This window comes from Herpailurus yagouaroundi, unplaced genomic scaffold, assembly GCF_014898765.1.
Source record: "Herpailurus yagouaroundi ecotype Mexico unplaced genomic scaffold, PumYag 77, whole genome shotgun sequence".
Lineage (NCBI taxonomy): Eukaryota > Metazoa > Chordata > Mammalia > Carnivora > Felidae > Herpailurus > Herpailurus yagouaroundi.
In genome coordinates, this window is record NW_024412388.1 from 35,213,141 (window position 1) to 35,233,114 (window position 19,974).

The 19,974-nt window shown below is 50.6% G+C and overlaps 1 protein-coding gene and 1 long non-coding RNA gene across 5 annotated transcripts in view; one reads left to right on the plus strand and one right to left on the minus strand.

Annotated features, from left to right (window-relative positions):
- Positions 1 to 19,974, plus strand: part of RNF220 (ring finger protein 220) — a 224,659-nt gene that overhangs the window by 162,275 nt on the left and 42,410 nt on the right. The gene's annotated exons all lie outside the window — the stretch shown is intronic.
- Positions 18,275 to 19,974, minus strand: part of LOC121027012 (uncharacterized) — a 24,566-nt gene continuing 22,866 nt past the window's right edge. For both annotated transcript variants that reach the window (XR_005788528.1, XR_005788529.1), the window contains exon 3: positions 18,275 to 18,504. This is a non-coding gene — a long non-coding RNA (uncharacterized LOC121027012). The remainder of the gene's footprint in view (positions 18,505 to 19,974) is intronic.

Here is a 19,974-nt window from a genome sequence, read left to right on the forward strand (position 1 = left end):
CACTCCTTAGACCACTGCAGCTTTCCCTATGGCCTCTTCCTGGACCCTGCTTTTGCCAAGGTCAGCAACTACTCTGTCAAATCCAGCAGGTGCATTTTAGCCATTTATTTGTACTCCTTTACTCAATGGATATTTTATGGTTTCCTAGATGCTGGTGACAATAGGAAGCAAAACAGAGTAAAACTAAGACCCTAAGAGGTTAAATATAGCAAAGTGGCTTTAAGTACAGACTGCCTTCCTGCCTGGGTTCATTCTTTGGCTCTGCCACTTACTGACCTATGTGACCTTGGGCAAATTTCTTAACCTCTCTGTGTCTGTTTCTCCGATCTCTAAAATGGCATAATTGTAGTAATACTGTGGTGGTTGTGCAGATAAAGTGGATTATAAAGGTAAGGCCTCTAAGTCAGTGCAAGGCAAATAGGAAGTGCTCTGTGTTCACTTTAACTTGCCTAGGAGCGCGGGACACCTGGGTGGCTCAGTCGGTTATGTGTCCAACTTCGGCTCAGGTCATGATCTCAACAGCTCGTGACTTTGAGCCCCGCGTCAGGCTCTGTGCTGACAGATCAGAGCCTGGAGCCTGCTTCAGATTCTGTCCCCCTCTCTGTCTTCCTCTCTCTCTCTCTCTCTCTCTCAAAAATAAATGAACAAAAAAAAAATTAAGTAATTTGCCTAATATCACATGGTCAGCAAGCAGTGATGGGGCCAGACTTTGAGCCTGAATCTACCTGATTCCAGAGCCTTCATTCCTGGTGGCACCACACTACTCCATGTTTGTCCTGCCTCCCATCTCCACCTCCACCACCCTGGGCTATTTGGGCTTTGCACATGATAGTCACCTGGAAAATATTTGCTCAATATATTAATTTAATCAGTGGATCTGGTGTTTGGGGAGGCTAGGCAACCAGAACAATAGCTATTTTATGGATAGAAATGAGGTGGAGGAAAATGAGCCGTTTTGAAGAAAAGGTGATGATGTCCAATTTGCGTGTTTCATCTGAAATGAAAGTAGAGCATCTAAACGGTTCTGTCCTTTGGACAGTTGACAGCTCAGGGTGGGAGTTCAGGAAAAACATCAAATTAGAGGCAGCTTTGGGAGTCACATAGAAGAGGAGGAAAGTTGAAGTCCCCGAGGGTAAGAAGACAAATTCTCTAAGAGGAAAGAGCACAGGAGTGAGCCTTGAGTCAGGAGGAGTGGGAGGAGGAGACACGATACTGGCCTGAGATCAGCTGAGGAGGAGGGAGTGACAGGGAGGGGAGGGACCACAGAGGTGAGGTGAGGTGGCAGAGCCGGGGCATGAGGAAAAGCTACAGGTGCTGTGAGAAGGAGCCCACAGAGGACCTAGGGTCATGGATTCCATGGGGCTCCAGTGAGTGGCTGAGGGTGAGGCCATGGTAGTGACACCAGCAATGATGGGCACTCCATCCCAGAGGGTGAAGGCCTCTCCTCCAGGAGGCAGATTAGAAGACAGAAAAAACTTTGGAAAGAGGTATAAGAATTAACAAGGTCAAGGGAAGGGCTGGCCATGGTAAGAGAGAAGTTACACACACATTGGGAGACAGAGGAGAAAGGACTACTCTAGGGGCAAAAGCACAAGAGTGAGAGGAACGGACATGAGGATGAACTCCATGCTGAGGACTGAGAGAACTGGCCCTAAAAGACAGTAGGCACCAGCTTTGGAGAAAAGGCAGAAATGCTGAGGCTTGAGAAAATGGGAGGAACCAACTAGAGGCAAATGGTACATGAGCCGAAAAGAGAAGTGGCAAACTCCTTGTACTTGGTCTTCCCAGTCAAAGTACAGCAATAAGAACAAGAATGACAACGATGATAATGCATTAGCCAGTTTATTGAGTAGCTCAACTTGGGAGGCACAAATCTTTTCCCTCTCTACCAACTATACCTTCTCAAATACCCTTTCTCGGATGGGTAGTTGATCCCTTAACAACATGGGCAGATTCCTCCCTAATTCCCAATGACTTCTGATTTTTAAACGTTTGGGTAGTTTTCAATCCCAATCTCATATCTGGTTAAGGCATTCCTCTCTTGGTTTTTAGTCTCCCTTCTATCACTTTGCAGGGGGCCCAAGGGACAGGTCTGCCTCTGAAACATTCCCTCCCACTCTGAACCAGCCTCAAGCTGCTCTGATGGGGAAGAGGGAAGGGGGTGGGATGGCCTCTCTTACCCCTGCCCCCCCAGGCTTCTGTAGCACCCATTCTCTGATAGATTTAGTGTTTCCCTGGCCAAGAGCCGGGGCACTGGGGCTCTCTGTAGAGCTCAAATGATTTAACCTGCCTGAGCCTTAGTTTGCTTCCTCTCCTATAAAATGAATAACACTGCTTCAACCTTACAGGATTGGCGTTAAGGATTAGACAGATGCCTGTAAAGCACCTAATACACAGTACTTGTTCCACAAACAGAACTCCCATTGCCAAAGGCCTGAGCAGGATAGCTCCTGGGCATGAATGTGCGTTTGTGTCGCTGTCGAGATGTGTGCATGTGTACCTGTGTGTGCAAAAGAGAGTTATGTGTGGGCTGGAAATGGGGCACCCTTGTGAGTCAGCTATTGTGTGTGTCATTGCCTACAGCTGACCCCAGAGCTGTAAATCCTGCCTCAATGCCGGCTACAGTGAACACTTTATAGCCGAAGGTCAGGCCCATGAATCATAAGTGGGGCTGGCAGGAAGCAATCAGACCAGGCTGGGTGGGGCCGGGCCAGGGTGGGGAGCTGGGCTGGAGGAATTCCCAGTATCAAGACCACTTGGAGAAAGGCCTGAGCATATCCTTCAATCCCAAATCTCTGGGAGTCCAGAGGTCCCCAGCAGTTTCCCTGGACCCTCCACTGTCAGGGGGCCCTTCTCTAGATGGCACCACCCAAATTGAGACTATGAGCTGAAGTCCTGCCTTCCCAGGACAGGCCTCTTCTGTCTTCTGGGCAGCAGTTTTGTGGGGGGTGGTGAGCTATACTTCAGGCTTTGGGGGATGCGGGTCCTGAGACCTGGGCTCTCAGCTTAGTGGATGGGGAGCACCCAGCCCTTTGAGCCAGATGCTTTTATTTCTTCTTTTCCTTTCCAATCTGTCTTGGGGAAAGTGGCCCCAATAAGGCAGCCCTTTCACTCTGAAACCTTTTTATGACTCCAGCCATAATTAACTTGAGTAATAAAATTTTTCAAATCCAAATAGATATAATTAACATTTAATGCCCCTGGTTGGTGCTGGTGGCTGGGCCCATTAAGAGCGCAGTATTGATTGAGAAGGTGAGCCAGCTGGGCCTGCTGCTGGGCCAGGGGGCAGAGGTAGCTGGAGCCCAGGGCTGCCCATGGGCTGGGCCCCAGCCCAGGTGTGAGGAGGGTGGCAGGTGGCCAGTCCCCACTCCTGCCTGTGGAACCAGGTTGTGGAACCAGGTTATGAAGAGTACCAAGCCTGGGCCGACTCGTCTCTACCATCCGTCTCTTGTGGCTCTCCCGCCTTCAGACCCTGTGTCTCAAACCTCCTTTACCATCATGCCCTTCTACCCAGCCCACCTGCTGCCTTTCCTTGTGCCTGCGGCCTGCCTCCTCTCCCAGAATTTATCAGGCTCTCAGAAGACAAGGCCAGGTCTTCTCCCTGAGGAACCACCCTGGCTTCAGGCATGCTTCTCCCCATTATTTCTCCTTTCGGATTTACCCTGCGAGGCTGCGTGCTTCAGGCTGAACTCCACACCCCACTGGTCAGATGAGAACCTTATCTGACTCCCCTACTTGACTTATATATCCATACCTGCAACCAAACTTCACATTCCCACCCCCAGGAAGCTGGAGAGTAGCAGAGAGGAGGAGAGGATTCCTTTGAATCCCAGCCCCTCCACTTTCCTGCTGTGTGACCTTGCACAAGTCCCCAAGCTTCTCTGAGCCCCACTGTGCTTAATAGAAATAATAGAGATACGAATATCCACCCCCTAAAGGTGGACTAATGCCAATCTTACACTTCCCAAGCATCCCAGGTGATGGAGATTACTGTCTCCATTTTACATGTAACAAAACAGGCTTAAGGGAGGCAAAACCCCCATCCCTGTTTCTTATACTTCTGGCTCTCCCAGTAGTTAAATTTAACATATATTTATAAACAACACATAGGCTGGGAACAAGATGATTCTAAAGCAGAGCCCCTGCATTCAGGAAGCTTCTAGTCTGGAGGGGGCAAAGGCAGGTGTGAGGAGAGAGGGACTGGGACAGGGCACACTGGGACTGGTGTGTGTGGCTCTGTGACCATGGCCACAGTCTGGTCCTCAGAGAATGTATTATCTGTGGTAAGCCCTGAGCTGAGGAGCAGGCACCTGGTGTCAGGATTCACAGGTATAGTTTATAACCTCCCAGTTCTTCCACTCAGCACGTTAGAAGGACCGGCGTCCTGGGCAATCACCCACATGGTGCCCTTTGGTGAGGTGGGCAGTCTGGGCCCTGATGGGCAAGGAGAAGCTAGGTAGGAGCCTGAATTCCTTCCTCTGCCCGTCTCTGCTCCCACTCATCTGCCTGCTCCTAGGCTTACGGTCCCTGTGTTCTGTCCTGGTGGCTCAGTCGTAGGCCAGGTCTCCCAGGGCCAGGGCTGGGCTCAAGATATGGAATAGGAGTAAGGAGGGTGGAACGTGCATTCTGGCGTCAGAGAAATCTGGTCTTGAAACCTGCCTGAGCATTACTAGCCATGCAGCCTTTGGGCAAGTGCCTTACTCTTGCTCTCCATGAAGTACGGCGTTCCCCATTCTTCAAGGGCTCTCTGCTCAAAAGCACCTTTCCAGCCTTCAGGAGCCCCGTGTTTCCTTGAAGGTTCACAAGGGCCTGCTTCAGGCGAGGTCTTGCACTAACTTAAATTCAAGGAAGTCTCTGCTTTCTCCACTGCTTTGTTCCTGGCAGGCCCAGGGCCATCCTCAGCACCTCCTGTGTTCCTTGAGCCCAGGTGCCCACCCTCCATGTGAAGCAACGCTGCTGATACCGCAGCCAGCATAGGAAGGCTGGGACGGGCAGAAGCTCACCTCTCTACCCGTCCGTTCATTTGGCGTCACTCACTGTGTCAGGCCCTGCTGGGAAAATAGACAAGAAAAGTGTAATTACAATGTGATGGGTAAGGCTTGGAGGCTTTGGGGACACGTATGCTAGCCTAAAGATTCGAGTCGTCCCACTTACCAGAAGAGTTCACCTTGAAGTTCACCATCTAGGCAGAGGGAACGACATATGTAAAGGCCCCAAGGTGAGAGAATATGGCCCATTTGAGAAACTGAAAGAATTCAGTGTGGCCAGAAGCATGGTGTACACGGCAGGAAGTGGGAAGGGACAAGGCTGGCTGGCAAACAGTGGTGTATACATAAATGCCCATGCAGGCCTTGCTAAGGAAGCCAACCTTGCAAGTCCCGGCTCCATTATGTGCTGCTGTGGGACTTCAGGTATCTCCCCTGACTCCTCTCACTCCCTCATCAATAAAATGGGGATAATAACCCCAGCTACGTCCACCATGTGCAAGGATCAAACTGCTTCATGCTGGGTCAGGGCTTGCCTTGTGAGAGTTACAGACATGTAAGTCTTCCCAGCTCTGAAATGCCAAGGCCATGTTCTTCCCTGGCTCACAACACATCCTTGGCTCCTGATGCCTACAGAATGAAGGCCCAAGGGAGTCCCCCCACCCCAGCCTGTATCACCCAGGCCCATTACCCCCTCCACCTTCCCCTACTCCAGCATACTCTCCGGCTCTGCTGGGCTGTCTCCCCACCTCTGTCTTGGTTATTGTTCCACCCTTCCTTCTCTTGCCATCCATCCTACACTCCAGACTTTTGGTGCTCCCTCCTCCAGGAAGCACTCTCCTCCTCTGAGCTCCAAACCCATTCTCCTCCTCTGTCTTCGCACATCAGCCTTGCAGTAGGATCTTCTGTGCCCGGCCCTGGAGCCTGGGCTGCTCTTCTTTCCACCCCCCTAAGCATTGGCGCCCCAAACTTTGAGGGTATTCCAGGAAGTTTGGAATAGCTTGTGATAAAATTGAAAGAAAAGGGAGAAAGGGACAGACGGACCAGTGGACAGAGGGAGAGAGAGCAGAGGGCAGGCTCTCCCTTGAGCCAACCCAGCCTGAGCTATGGTAGACTTCGCTGGATTCCTTTCCCTTTCCCACTCCACAATTAGAACTGAGAACTAAGACTCAGGAGCCCAGGGCCGGTGACTTTCAGCTAGGGGGTGCTGGTGGTGGCAGGACTTAGAGCCCCAGGGTGCAGCTGGTAACAGGCTGTGCCTGGCCAGGCCTCCCAGCTGCCCCTGCCTCAGGTCCTCTTTCCACATAACCTTCAGCCCAACCCCCCACACAGCTGCCTTCCTCATGACACAGGCCTGTGTTGTCCCGATGACCACTGACCACTCTGTCCTGGGGGAGGGCTAGGCCTGCGTGGAAGGAAGAACTCTAGAGCCTGTGGGCAAAACCTCCCCAAGCCTCCCAGGCTGTCAGCCTGGTCCCCCTGCACTCCCAGGCCTCCAGCAACCCCACCACCCCCATTTCCCAGCAGGGCAGGAAGGCATGCTGACACCTACTCAGTGCAAGCCTTTGTGCTTCAGGCGATGCACACTCATTTGTTTGTTAAAGCAACCTGGGAGGTCAGTATTATCCTCAGTCTCTGGGTTTGAGGAAATGAAGACTCACATAGAGTAAGGCACTTGCCCAAAGGATGCATGGCTAGTAATGCTAAGGTAGCTTTCAAGACAGATCTCTCTGACTCCAAAACTCATGTTCCACCTTCCTTACTCCTATTCCGTAACTTCAGCCCAGCCCTGGCCCTGGGAGACCTGGCCTATGACTGAGCCACCAGTACAGAACGCAGGGAGTGTGGGTGGAGGGAGTGTACCAGTGCCAAAATGAAAAAGAGCCTGGAGGGGAAAGGCTCTGTTTCTGGTCAGGGGATTGGGTCCAGATCTGCCATGGTTAAGTGTCATCACTCTAGCTGTCTCTCCAGGTCATGGAAGCCCAGCCGGCAGCCACAGAACAGATCCAGGAGCAGAGCCCACCCAGTCTCCTGCCCCCACCCAGACCCCCCATCAGTTCCCACAGCTCAACAAGGAGGAGGTGAGCCTTCCTCCTCTGTTCCTTCCCATGCCCTAGACCCAGCAGAGGGCAGGGGACTCTTGGACCTACCCTCCTACCCAGTCAGTCTTTACTTCCTGATACAGATTGCTCTGGCCAGATGTTTTTAGTGTGGTAGACAGAACACAGCACTGGACTGTAGATGCCAAGAGTTTCATTTTTAAACTTACTAGCAACAGACTTGGGACAAATACTTTTACCTACCCCTATCTAAAGAAACTACCCTGGGGTGCCTGGATGACTCAGTCAGTTAAGCACCCGACTTCAGCTCAGGTCATGATCTCATCGTTCATGGATTCGAGCCCCGCATCAGGCTCTGTCCTGACAGCTCAGAGCCTGGAGCCTGCTTTGGATTCTGTCTCCCTCTCTGCCTCTCCCCAGCTCTCTCACTCTCTCTCTCTCAAAAATAAATAAACATTAAAAAATTTTTAAAGAAACTTTCCCTAAGGTGCTAAATATCCCAGGATATTAGTAATAACAACAACAGCAATAATAATAGCAACTACTTGACATAAAGGACTTATATGTGCCAGGTACTATTCAAATAATCTTATGTATAATCCTGTGAAGTAGCTGCTTCTATTCTTTCCATTTTACAGATGAGAAGATTGAGGCACAGGGAAGTAAAGTACTTTTCCAAGGTATTCAAGAGGATCTTTTTATTTAAATGGTTGCTGAGAAGTGATTTGTAAAACTAGACAGCTATTTTGTAAATATGGAGGTGCTCTCTAAAGGCAAAGGTAGTTTTCCTAAATGGAGCTATTTATAAATGGAGAAGGGGAGTGCTTTTTAAAGGCAGAAGTGTTTGGCACACGCAAGGGCATTTTTTATTACACAGTGCCTCACAGTGTGAGAGATGGTTCTCTGATTGGACCCATCTTCTGCCTTCCAGAGCTGGGGAGTTGTCACAGTGCATACATAGCTCACCAGGGCAAAAACAAATTATTCCTATTTAAAATTGCATTCCTTCTTTAAAATCACAAAATGTCAGACTAGGAAGGGGCAAATTCTTCTAACTTATCACCCCTGCAAGAATCAGCTTCTGTCGTGCCCAGGAGGGCCAGATAGTAGACAGGGCTAGGAAAAGAAGAGGGTCCCTCAGAAAAACCTTTATTTGGGGGGGAAAAAGGCCATTGAGGGTGCTTTGCTTACTTCACCCCCCAAAACTCACACACTCACATACACACACACACACACACACACACCCTCCTTTTTCACCTGCAATCAGGGCTGAGCTAATAGATATGCTTCCTCCCTGCCTTCTGCACATCCTTAAAAATGGAACCTTTAGGACAGAGGAGAACACAGAATAAGGACAAGACTCACCCCTTTCCCCAGCAGAAAGGGGCCTTCCAGAAAGCGTGTGGGAATGCCTAGTCTCAGCTAGACTGCCAAATTGCTTTTTCCCCTCTGCCTGGGGCAAATGCCTAAATTCTGCTGCTAAGGCCTGGACCAGCTTGATGAGGCAAATGTTCTCAGATCCTACTGCCCTATTGTCCTGACTCAAACTGGTATTGAGAAGAAAGTATGGCAGAGGACCAGAAAGATTATCAGAGAGGCTAAGGGAGCATTTATTGAGCAGGACTGAAGCAATGGATACTACAACTGTTGGACTTAAGGGGGCACAAGAGTTGGGCTGAGGTTGGTATCGGGATGTAGCTCTCAGGGTAGGAACTGAGGTTATTTGGGGAAATTGGGATTGGATTCAGGTTTAGATTTAAATTTAGAATCTGAGCTAGGTGGTAGGGCTGAGTTGGCTCAGAGGACCGGAGGTAGGTTTTGCTTCAGAGCTTCCCTAGAAACTGCCTGCTTCATGCTGGTGTCCAAAAAGAGGGGGTTCCGTGACAGTTACCCATGGCCTCTGGTCTGGAAGCTTTACTGAAGAACTAGGAGTGAAGGTGAGTGTTGGCTCTGGAAGGGAGTGCAGTCAGCGTCCCCCAGCCAGGGAGCCGTCCAGGCTACAACCTTCCCACCTCAAAGAGTGGTCCACAGAACAGCAGCATTAGCTTCACCTCTGAACTCTGTAGAAATGCAAAATCTTTGGGACCCAACCCAGAGCTCCCAAATCAGAATCTACATTTTAACACAAACTTCTAAGGGCTCTGGACACTTGAAGTTTGAGAAGCACTGGGGAGGATTTCCTGGCAGAAAAGCCTGAAGTGAGGGCAGGGAGGCCAAAGGGCATCCAGCCCCTGGGCCTACTCCAGGGCCCCCTGCCTTACACCCCCTCCCAGTGCTGGAGCCACAGCGACACCTACTGGCCATGGGTGCCTAGATCACCCCCTCCAGGACATCTGGACCCTACCGTCCTGCCCTGCCTGGCCTCTACCCGGAAGCTGGCATTCCTGAGTTCTGGATCTCTGGCTTCCCCAGCTAGGCTGGAGCAGGTGTAGGATGGCCCAGGGCCTCAGAGTGGGGGCAAGGCTGCGTGCAGTCTAGCGCTCTGAGGCCTCAATGTGAAGAAAGCAAGACAAGTAAGCAGGTGTCCTCTCAGCACAGAGTTCAGGACACATCCCTGTCCCTGGTGTTCTCGCCACACTCAGCAGCACGGAGCACGTGTTTGTCTGCTCTCTTCACTGAGGGCCTCAGCCAAGACGGACAGAGTGCAGCTTCCCGTCCCAACCAGCATGTATCAGACGCTCCTCGAGGAGGTGGCATTTGAACCTATGTCTGAACAACTCTTCCTGAAAGCGGACTTTTAAGAACTACAGTTGAGAAGCAACTCAGGGAAGGAGAACAGCTAGGGTATTTCTGGTCCAGGGTGGTAGTTGCTGGAGACTGAATTCCCGTGACAGAATTCTAAGTCAAAAGGAATTCCCAAATCCCAGTTATTGTTGACACACACCCCGCCCCCTGCTGTCTGCTCTCAACTATGAGAAGGGGTTTGCCTGGGAACGAAATGATTGTGATTGCCCACCAGTGTCTGCCATTAGTGGTGATTAGTTAAAACATCAGAGTCTAAACAGTCAATTGGTTCTAATAATTAATACTATGGCTCAGCTGTGACTGAGAGAGTGCGAGGCAAGACAGAAAAAGAAGAGAGAAAGGCAAACAGGATTGGTAGGGAAGCCCTAGTTGTCTAGCTACCATTTCTTGACCCACACGCCAGGGACTGTGCCAGAGTGACCCCAGCTCCTAATTCTATGTGCTCACAAGTCATTTTAATACATTCCATCACTGAGTTCTCATACTCACCCCGTTAGTCTCCACTTTCCAGGTTAGAAAAATGAGGCACAGAAAGGAAAAGCCAGTAAATGCTCAGTAACAGTTGGATGAATGAATGGATAAGTAAATGAATGCAGTACCCAAAGCTGAAATTCAAACCCAGGGTAGCCTGACTCCAGAAACTCTGGGAGGAGAAAGATGGGAGAAATTGCAGAGACAAAGAAAAACAGAGAAAATACACGCCAACCCTTCTCTGTCACCTCATCTCCTTTTATACACCCTCCCTCTTGCACACTCACTCCCCTCTCTAGCACCTGACACACAGATGTCCTCTGTGCTCCCCTTACCGAGGGCCCTGTTCATGCACAGTGTGTCCTCTCAACCCCATCCACACACCCACTCTGTCACACACACCCGCTTCACACAAGTGTCCCCTAGGTGCTCCCTTACACTTGCCTGTCTCTCTCTCCCTGCTCACACACAGACTTCCCTCTGCCTTTCCTCTGAACCTCTCCCTCTCCACTCCTGTGTTCACACCTCTCTTTCTCTCTCTCACCGCCAACCGCTCGCTTTCATTTCTCTCTCACATGCTTCTTCCTCTTTCTCTCACACACACACCCCACCTCTTTCTCGGGGCCCTGTCTGTCCTCTTCTATGCTGTATTTCCAACTCTTAGAATATCACTTGGCCCATAGTAAGCACTCAAAGAGTGTTTGGGAAATGAAATAAACACACCCACTGCTCTCTCCCTCCTACACACACTCCCCCCCACTCTCTCTGTCCACCTCTACCCCACACCGTGCACACATCATACACACAGGCATACACTTTGGGCCTTATCCTAGAACCAGCCCCCATCATGCACTCCTGCTATCTCACCCCTCCAGGAGTCAGGCCCCAGAGGCCTCTAGCTGCGCTGTCCCAGTCTGGGCCTGCTCATCTCTGGACTGTCCCCAGATCTGGAAGAACCACAGGGACTTCCCTCCCCGGTGGGGGGGGGTTGGGGGGGGGGCCTCTAGCCCAGACCCCTTAGTTACCCTAGATCAGGCTCAGCCACTCCCCACCCCCTCCCCGGGTCACACGCAGCAGCAGAGCGGCCAGCGAGCAGGATGGCTGTGTGTGCATTGCTATTAATCACCCCTCCTGGTCCGCTAACGAGGCTAATGCGGTAAGTGACAATAGCCCATCTTGGTGCCTGATTTAGGGGCTCAGGACGGAAGCTGGGCTCCTGGGAGTGAAGACGTGAATTCTCCACGACACTAAACCTTCAAATAAATCTCCTCCAGTCAGAGAAGCCCAGGGCACTAAATCCCATGCGCCGGTAATTGAAACCCTTAGAGCTTTCTTGGGTAGGGAAATTGCTGAGAGAGAGAGCAGCTTAGGGGTTCCACGTGGGCTGGTGGGCTAGCGGGCCCGCAGAGGGCTCTGTGATGGGGGAGGCTACTGAAGACCCTCTATGAGCACGTGGGTATCTGTCCGTCCTGGTGGGTATGTCTGTCAGTGCTTTTTAGGCATGGGATTTTACTGTCCAGCTGTGTTCACGTGGTCACTGCCCACCTTCTTCTCACCAGGTCTGTGGACACTGGCATTTTTCTAGGACAGCTAGAGCATTCATCTTTCAAGGGCTTCTACTTTTTGAAGTCTTTGGGGCTTCTCCCTCTCACTGACCATGAAACCAGGCTCTATTTAAACTATAGGCTTGACAACATTACCTCGATTGCTTCCTTCCCCTCTTCCTTCACCCCCACCCCTCCACCACCTACCTACTCCACCATTCACTGTCTTTTCAGATGTTCTCCTGCAGTCCCATCAAGTTCCCCTCCCATTGACTTGGCCACTGAATCATTCAACAGTCACTACCAGCCACTGTGTGCCAGACCCCGTGTGGGGTCAGAGAACCTCCCAGCCCTCAAGGAGCTCAGAGTCTACCAGGGGAGACCGATGTATAAACAGATAATTGCAGTATTAGAGGTATAGACATAAGAAATAGCATGACAGAGTACTTAATATCAGGGAAAGCTTCAAAGAGGAAATACTGTCGGAGTGTGGTCTTAAAGAATAAATAGGAGGTATAGGTTGCCCATGGGAAGATGGATGTCACAGGCACCGTTGGCAGTGAGAACACGTGAAGAGCTGGGACTCGTCCAGCCATAGCATACAGCATTGCTGGAGGGGTAAGAGGCTGGAGAGGGACTTGCACGATAAGGAATTCGGAATTTATGCTGTGGGCTTTGAGAGCCAAAGAAAGGTCTTAAGTGGCCAAATGATAGGATCCCATTTGTGTTTTAGGAAGACCCTGCTGGCTGTAGAGATAGAAATGGATTAGAGGGGGACAGAGATGTGTTAGGAGACTTGACAGTAAAGACTGGAGATGATGTCTGAACTAAAGCAATGGAGAAAAGAGGTATAAACAGCTAAGATGTAAACTTACTGGATGTAGGGGCCAGAGCAAAGAGTAAGCGCCCCGATGGCTGATGGAGGGAAGTCTGCGGATGGTGGTGGCACTCGCTGAACTAGAAAAAGCAGGACAAGGGCAGGTCTAGAGAAAGGTAAGTCCCATTTAGGCACACTGAGCTTGAAGAGCCTGCGAAACATCCGAGCGGAGGATCCGGTACGCAGTGATACAGGACTGGAGGTGAGAATTGAGGAAGAGAGTGTGCAGAGAGAGGAGTGGCTGAAGACAAGGTAATAGCTGACATCCGAGGGGGCAGAGCAGAAGGATTAAGAGCAGGGGCTCTGGTATTGCCCTGCCGGGGTTGAAAGTCCAGGACCACCACTTACCTGGGCAAGTTACAGAGCTTCTCCATGCCTGTTCCCTCACTTATGAAATAGGGAAGTGCTTGGCACAGAGGAAGTATTTGGTCAGTGTTATCCTTCCCTTCCTCCTCATCTATTCAACTCGGACTTATCCCTCACATCTCAGCTTGTGTCTCGTCCTCAGGGAGGCCTTTCTGGATTCCTCTGGGCAGGGCAACTCTGCATTTATAGGTTCCCACAGCACTGTTCGCCTCTCTTTGGCACGACTGCAATTTTACAGTTGTTTGTATGCTCTTATTGTATGTTTCCTCACTACTTTGTAAGCTCCGTAAAGACTTGGAGTTTATTGTATCCTTAGACCTTGGTGCCGTGCCTAGCACATGGAAGATCCTCAATACATATTTACAGAGTTAATGAATAAATGAATACAGCTGGAGGATACATTATGTTTGGTGAATGATGACCATCCAGGATCTGACTGAGCACAGTCTGACTGACAGTGGGGTGATGGGGAGGCAGACTGCAGCGAGGTAAGAAGTGCTTAGGAGACAAAGGAGTATGGACAGCAAGCAAGCACAACTCTGGAGCATCTTAGGATAAAAAGGGAAGAAGGTGAAGGCGTTAGCTACAAGGCAGAGATGAGTTGTTGAAATGTTTGCAATGGAGCCGACTCCAAGCACGTAGATTCTGATGGAGGGAGGCATGAGGAGGGAAAGGAGGAGGCACAAGAGAGAGGGGGCCCACGTCGGGAACATAGGCAGGAATGGGATTCTACATCCAGGAGAAAGATTCTAAACCCATCTAGAACAGGAGGATGAATACCTCTTCCACTGAAACTGGAAGAAGAAAAAACGAGGCAGGTGTGGATCTGGAAGTTGAGGGAATTCATACCTAAGGACTTCAGTTTTCTGAGCGAAGTGGGAAGCAAGGCCACCCAGTAAGACAGAGGGGGACAGAAGATGGGGTGGGGGACTCCAGATAGTAAAATATGGATTGTCTCTGTGGGAAAAGGGAGACAGAGCTGACCAAGGGCATGTTCAAGGATTGCTTAGTAGTGCTGAGATTGGAAACTGTGAAATTTTATTGGCACATATCTGCGTGGTTTTGTGATTTTCCCCCAGCTGCTTTTAGCTGTCTGTGTGTCTGAAACAAAAAGGAGAACAGTTGGATTGTGGAGAAGGCAAAGGAAGCAAGAGGGTGTTGAAGCGATGTGCCCTAGGATTCGGGCTAGAATCCATGAGTAAGTGGTGTCTCAGGAGATGGGAGGACAGAGCAGGAACCAAGTATGATGGGCGCAAGGCTGTAGGAGGGTTGGGTGAGAGGGAGTTCTATCAGAGAGGAATTCAAGTTGTTGACAAGGGCCTCCAGGAGGAAGTGAGTACAGGAAAAGATAACAGTTGCTGAGGAGGTCAGTGATGGGGCTTGGGGTATACAAGTGAGAGCCAAAGTCCTCCATGACTATGGAGAATGGGGGGTGACAGTGATGAGAGATGCAGGGTAGCACTTGACCGCAGAGCCCATCGGGTGGGAGAAACGGTGGTCTGGAAGTGGCAGTGAGCACAAGGAAGACACTGACCTCACCTCCTGGCCTGAGGAACCTGGAGTTGGGAGAATAAACAGCCTGCACTGGAGAGGATTTCAGGGAGTGGTGTCTGCAGGGGAGGTGCCGGTTTCCAGGAAAGTAATGAGAGAAAGTAAAGGAAGTATCTAGGGACCAAGGAAGGAGAGTTTATTGGCATGGCACTCTGTCTCAGAGGGCATGATGGGAAGATGGTAAAGAGACATCAGTGGAGCCACCTCCACCCCCTCACTCCCCGGCATCTCTCCCAGGACTGTCGGCCTCTCCAGCCCCCTTCCCCCAACTTGACATCTCCTCCTGCACCGTCTACTCCGCACACCACCTCCCACACGTATGTTCCCCATGTTCCCCCACCTCCTCCCCAGGCCCTCCCCCTGCCCTGCCCCACCCCAGCCGGCCTGAGCGAGCAGGAACCCCTGCACCTTCATTTCTCAGGTCACTGCTTGGCTAATGGGCTATTAATTTGCTCAATCGTCCCCTGTGAGGCAAACTCAATTTCTGCCAGCCAGTCGTCCCTCCCTGTCGACAGCGTGATTGATTGGAGGAACAGCTGTCACCGCCCGGCTGCCTGCTCCTTGCCTCCTTTCCTGCGAGTCCTCACTACCCCTCCTCCTCGGGCCGCTGCCCCGCGCCCACAGAGGCAGCGCACCCCTGCCACCTGCCCAAGGATCTGTCGCCAGCAATGAAAAATGACAGAAATATTTAAGGACAAATAAGGTTTCCCAACGCAATTGAAAATGATTACAGGCAGCTACAGATGGGGCCAATCTGATGCGCAGCAGCAAATCAAATCGAATTTCCTTATCGGCGTATTATTTTAGGCGTTATCTGGCACGTTGATGCAGTTATCAATTCAATTTCAGCCGCCGGTCCGCTGTTTACTGTCTCGCCTTTGCTGGGAAAAGGTAAACATGCTCAGCCCAGCAAATTAATTTCTGGCTGAAGCCAGAGGCTGCGAAGGACTGCGATGCAGGACCCACGGCCCCCACCTTGGCCTTGGGCTAGTGGGCCAGGCTGGCTGGGCCCGGGGCAGGCAGGAGCTTGCCCAGGGAACAGAAGCCCCGCTAACTGCCTGCCCCGGCCCCGCCCCGGCCTCGAGCAGGATTCAGGGCTCCTAGGAGGCTGAGGTGACCGCTGTTGGCTCCGCGGCTGCTGCCAGGGAGAGGTGAAGGTCTCCCATTAATTCCCAGCTAAAAATGACAAATTCATCTTGGACGACAATTAAATGAAGTCAGTAATTGATGCTAATTGATCTCCAGATGCGAGGGCTCCCCTCAGCCTCAGCAGCACGTGCCTGTCTTGCTCACTCTTCCCACCCCAGTCCTCTCCTCCCCTACTTGTCTCTTCGCCTCTCTCGTCCTCCCTCACCGCCTAGGGCTCTGGGTCTCTTGACCCCGCAGGTCTGTGGAAGACAGCTGGCCTGGGCAGAGCTAGCAGGCAGGGCCTGAGGCCGAGCAGCTGGCCGGGTGCCCACCCAGCCCCGCAGGCACTTGTAATCAGTGCCCTGAGTCCCAGCCATGAGCCCAGAAGGCAGGTAACATGCCCTCCTCGGTGGTTCAGGATTTATTGCCCGCAGCTGTAGAGGTTCCCACTTCATTTTTATAAGCCCATAGTCAGAGCCAGCAGGGGGTAAAGCACACTTGGATTTACTTTACTTTAAACAGTACAGTCCTAGCATTTTGGCTCCATGGCAAGGAAGGCACTGGGGGAGAGTGAAGTGTGTGGGCATGCTGGGGAGAGTATATAGGTATACTCAGTCTATACTCGCAGACATGTATGCCTACGTGCTCAGGTGTGTTTGTCTAGATGTGAAAAAATGCCCACACTTGTGTGAGCACCTGTGTGTGCCAGTGCCCTCACGTGCACGCATGTGTCCAGACATTTGAGAGGATATGTGTGCATGTCCCTATGTGGATATTTTCCTGAATCGGGCCGTTTGCCACAGTCAGTAATGGCTAATCCCAGAGAACTCTGCGAGGCTCCACCTGCCTCCACCATTGGCCCGGCCCAGCACAGGGCACTGTCTGGAAGTTATTAGCTAAGGGAGGCGGGGAGCTGAATTGTGTACCTCTAGAAGGGGAGAGAGGCTGCAGTTACGTTTGGGACAGCCAAGATCAGGGATGTAAAATAGCTGTGACCCCTGAAGCTGCACCAGTCTCTAAACAGGTTGGCTGGTGTACTCGGTGGAGCAAAGGCCGGTGGGGCCAACAGTTGGGGTTCTATGCCCCAGGCTCAGTGAGCTTGATCGTGACTTGGCCCAGAGCCCTTGGCTCCGGTTTGAGCCCAAGTCTGGGCCTAAACCTGTCCACAGGGTGACTGACCTCCACCTGGCCGTCCTGCATATGTTTGCCTTTGGCCACCCAGGAGACATGCCTAGGCTCAAACCAGACCCCCTCTACTGCTAGAGACAGCAAATAGCATCACAGTAGGTCAGGGCACCAGCCAGGCTCTTGTTTCGCAAGAACCTGGAGCTGGCAGGAGGCCACAGAGAGTGGGCAGTGCCACTCTGCGCTTTTTCAGGCTGAGATGGGAAAAGGGAAGATGGCATGCGGGCATAAACATGTCACCCTGTGTATTATATCTGTGTATAAATGTCACATGTACGGAACCTGGTGCTGTGAGGAGTCTGTACTTCTTAAGGAAGGAAGAGGAAAAAATGAAGGAAAAAGCATATATAGGAGAGATGACCAGACCAGACCCTAAATAAGGGTCAGAGTGGAGGCAAGGAATCAGAGAAAACTCCCACGAGGTCCCTCAGCTAACCTCTGCATCTTTTGGGGGAGTTTGGCAAGGTCAATGGTCATTTATTCATTTGTTCATTCAAAGAATATTTATTGATTTCTACTATTACTATTATGATTTTCTTACTTTGGGCTATGTCCTCTGCCAGATGCCACAGTCTAGGGGTGCCTGGGTGGCTCAGTTGGTTAAGCATCCAACTTCAGCTCCACAGTTCATGAGTTTGAACCCCACATGGGGCTCTGTGCTAACAGTTTGGAACCTAGAGCATGCTTCAGATTCTGTGTCTCCCTCTCTCTCTGCCCCTCCCCTGCTCGCACTCTGTCTCTCTGTCTCTCTGTCTCTCTGTCTCTCTCTCTCTCTCAAAAATAAATGGACATTAAAAACAATTTTTTTAAAGAAATTTACAGTCTAAAGAGGGTGACAGACACAGAATAGGCGATTGTAACATGGTGTCACTAGAGGTGGCACAAGAGGCTTTGGGAACACAGAGGAGGCACCTAGTATAGTCTGGAGGAGTCGGGGAAAGCTCCCCAGAGGAAGGAGTTCTGAGTCCTTAAGAGTGAGAGTAAGAGCCAGCTTGAGCAAGTGGCCCCTGCCATAACCTTTTTGGTTGTTTGGCAAGCCCAAAGCAAAGACAATAGGCCTATTTGGTTCCAGGTGACTCAGGAACTGCTGAAAATGTCACCTCTGCCCCCCAAGCACCAGCCATTGCCCTGGAGTCTGGGCAGGAGGGTATACAGTGGTTTTCAGGGCATCTCGGTACTGGCAGATAAATATGGGCCGTAGCTAAATACACGTCTCTCCTCTGCCTGCCCCCCCCCCACCTCCTCGACCAGCGATGCCTATTAATCCTGACAAATGATGACTTACGAACATGTAATGCAAACTGATTCATCATACATTCAAATCCGCCGCCCCGCCCCAGCGGGAGGCCCCAGCCAGACAAGTGTATTACACGGATAATGTATTTGACGTATTAATAAAACCAGCCGCATTGCTCTGGCGCAGGGACTGGGGAATGCCAATATACGATGACAGATCACATATTGATGAAATCCAGATGTTTGGAATCATAGTCTTGGGGCCTTGTTCATATTGACTGAAGGTAAAAAATGCCATCTGTCAGCATGTTAACTCTTCCTGTCCCACACTCAGCAGAGGCACCAATCATGGTTTTCTGGAGGGAAGAGAAGGAGAAAGGGGATGAGTGAGAGGGGGGAGGATGAGTATGTAGGTGGTCTGGATGGTGATGGATGGATGAAGTTGGGGTATATGGCTGTACTGTGGATACAATAGGTGGAGGGGACATTTTCGTGCCTTATGTTCTTGACCTCTCAGCAGCATGTGACCCTATCAGTGACAGCCCCCTCCTTGAAACTCTTCCCTTCCTGGCTTTGACGATACCATGCTTATTTTCATCCTCCTGTTGACTGTTCTTTCTTAGTCTTTGATGACTTAAACTTCTTCTACCTGTTGCAGTTATTCAGGGTTCTGTTCCAGCCTCTTCTTACTGTATACTCGCTCCCTAGGTGATCTCACCTACTCTTCACTTCAGTCACTGATTTATTCATTCAGTGAATGTTTGTTGGGTATTTACTATATGCCAGACATTGTGCCAGGCACAGAGGAAGCCTTAGTGAACTTTAGCTCTTACCTATATGTCAATGTCTCCAACTCCATAATTCTGACTCCAGTTCCCATAGAGTGCCCAGAAAGCATTTTCATGTGGATGTCTTAACAGTTCCGCAGAGTAAGTACTACATCCAAACTGAACTCATTTTTTTCCTCACCAAGCCTGCTGCCCCTCCTCCTATTGTACAAGGCAGTAAATGGTCTACCACCCAGCAGTTGCTCAAGCCAGAAACAACGGAATCACTGTTGGCTCCTTTCAGTCCCTTAACCCCCAGATCCAACCTGTCCCTTTCAGTTCACCTCCATCATCATCGTCATCATCATCATCATCATCATCATTATGCTCCAGCAAGGCACCATCATACCTCCCCTGAATTAGTGAGATCACCTTCTAAAGAGCCTTTCTGCATTCTCTACTTTGCCCCCTCAGACCATTCTGTACTTTACAGTTAGAATGATCTTTAAAAAAAATTTTTAGTATGTATTTATATTTCAGAGAGAAAGAGACAGTGTGTGAGCAGGGGAGCAGCAAAGAGAGACAGAGACAGAATCTGAAGCAGGCTTCAGGCTCTGAATTGTCAGCACAGAGCCCGATACGGGGCTCGAACTCATGAACCATGAGATCATGACCTGAGCCGAAGTCAGACGCTTAGCCAACGGATCCACCAGGAGCCCCAGCATGATCTTTTTTAAATGCAAGTCTGATATGTCTCTCTCCTGCTTAAAACTCTTCGATGACTTCTCACGGTATGTTAAAAACAACAACAACAACAGGGGTGCCTGAGTGGCTCAGTCAGTTAAGCATCCAGCTCTTGATTTCAGCTCAGGTCATGATCTCAGTTTGTGAAATCGAGCCCAGCTTCTGGCTCTGCACTGATAGGGAGGAGCCTGCTTTCGATTCTCTGTCTCCCTCTCTCTCTGCCCCTCCCCAGCTCACACACACTCTCTAACTGTCTCTTGCTTGCTTGCTCTCTGAAAAAAAAAAAAAAAAAAAAAAAAAAAAAAAAAAAAAAAA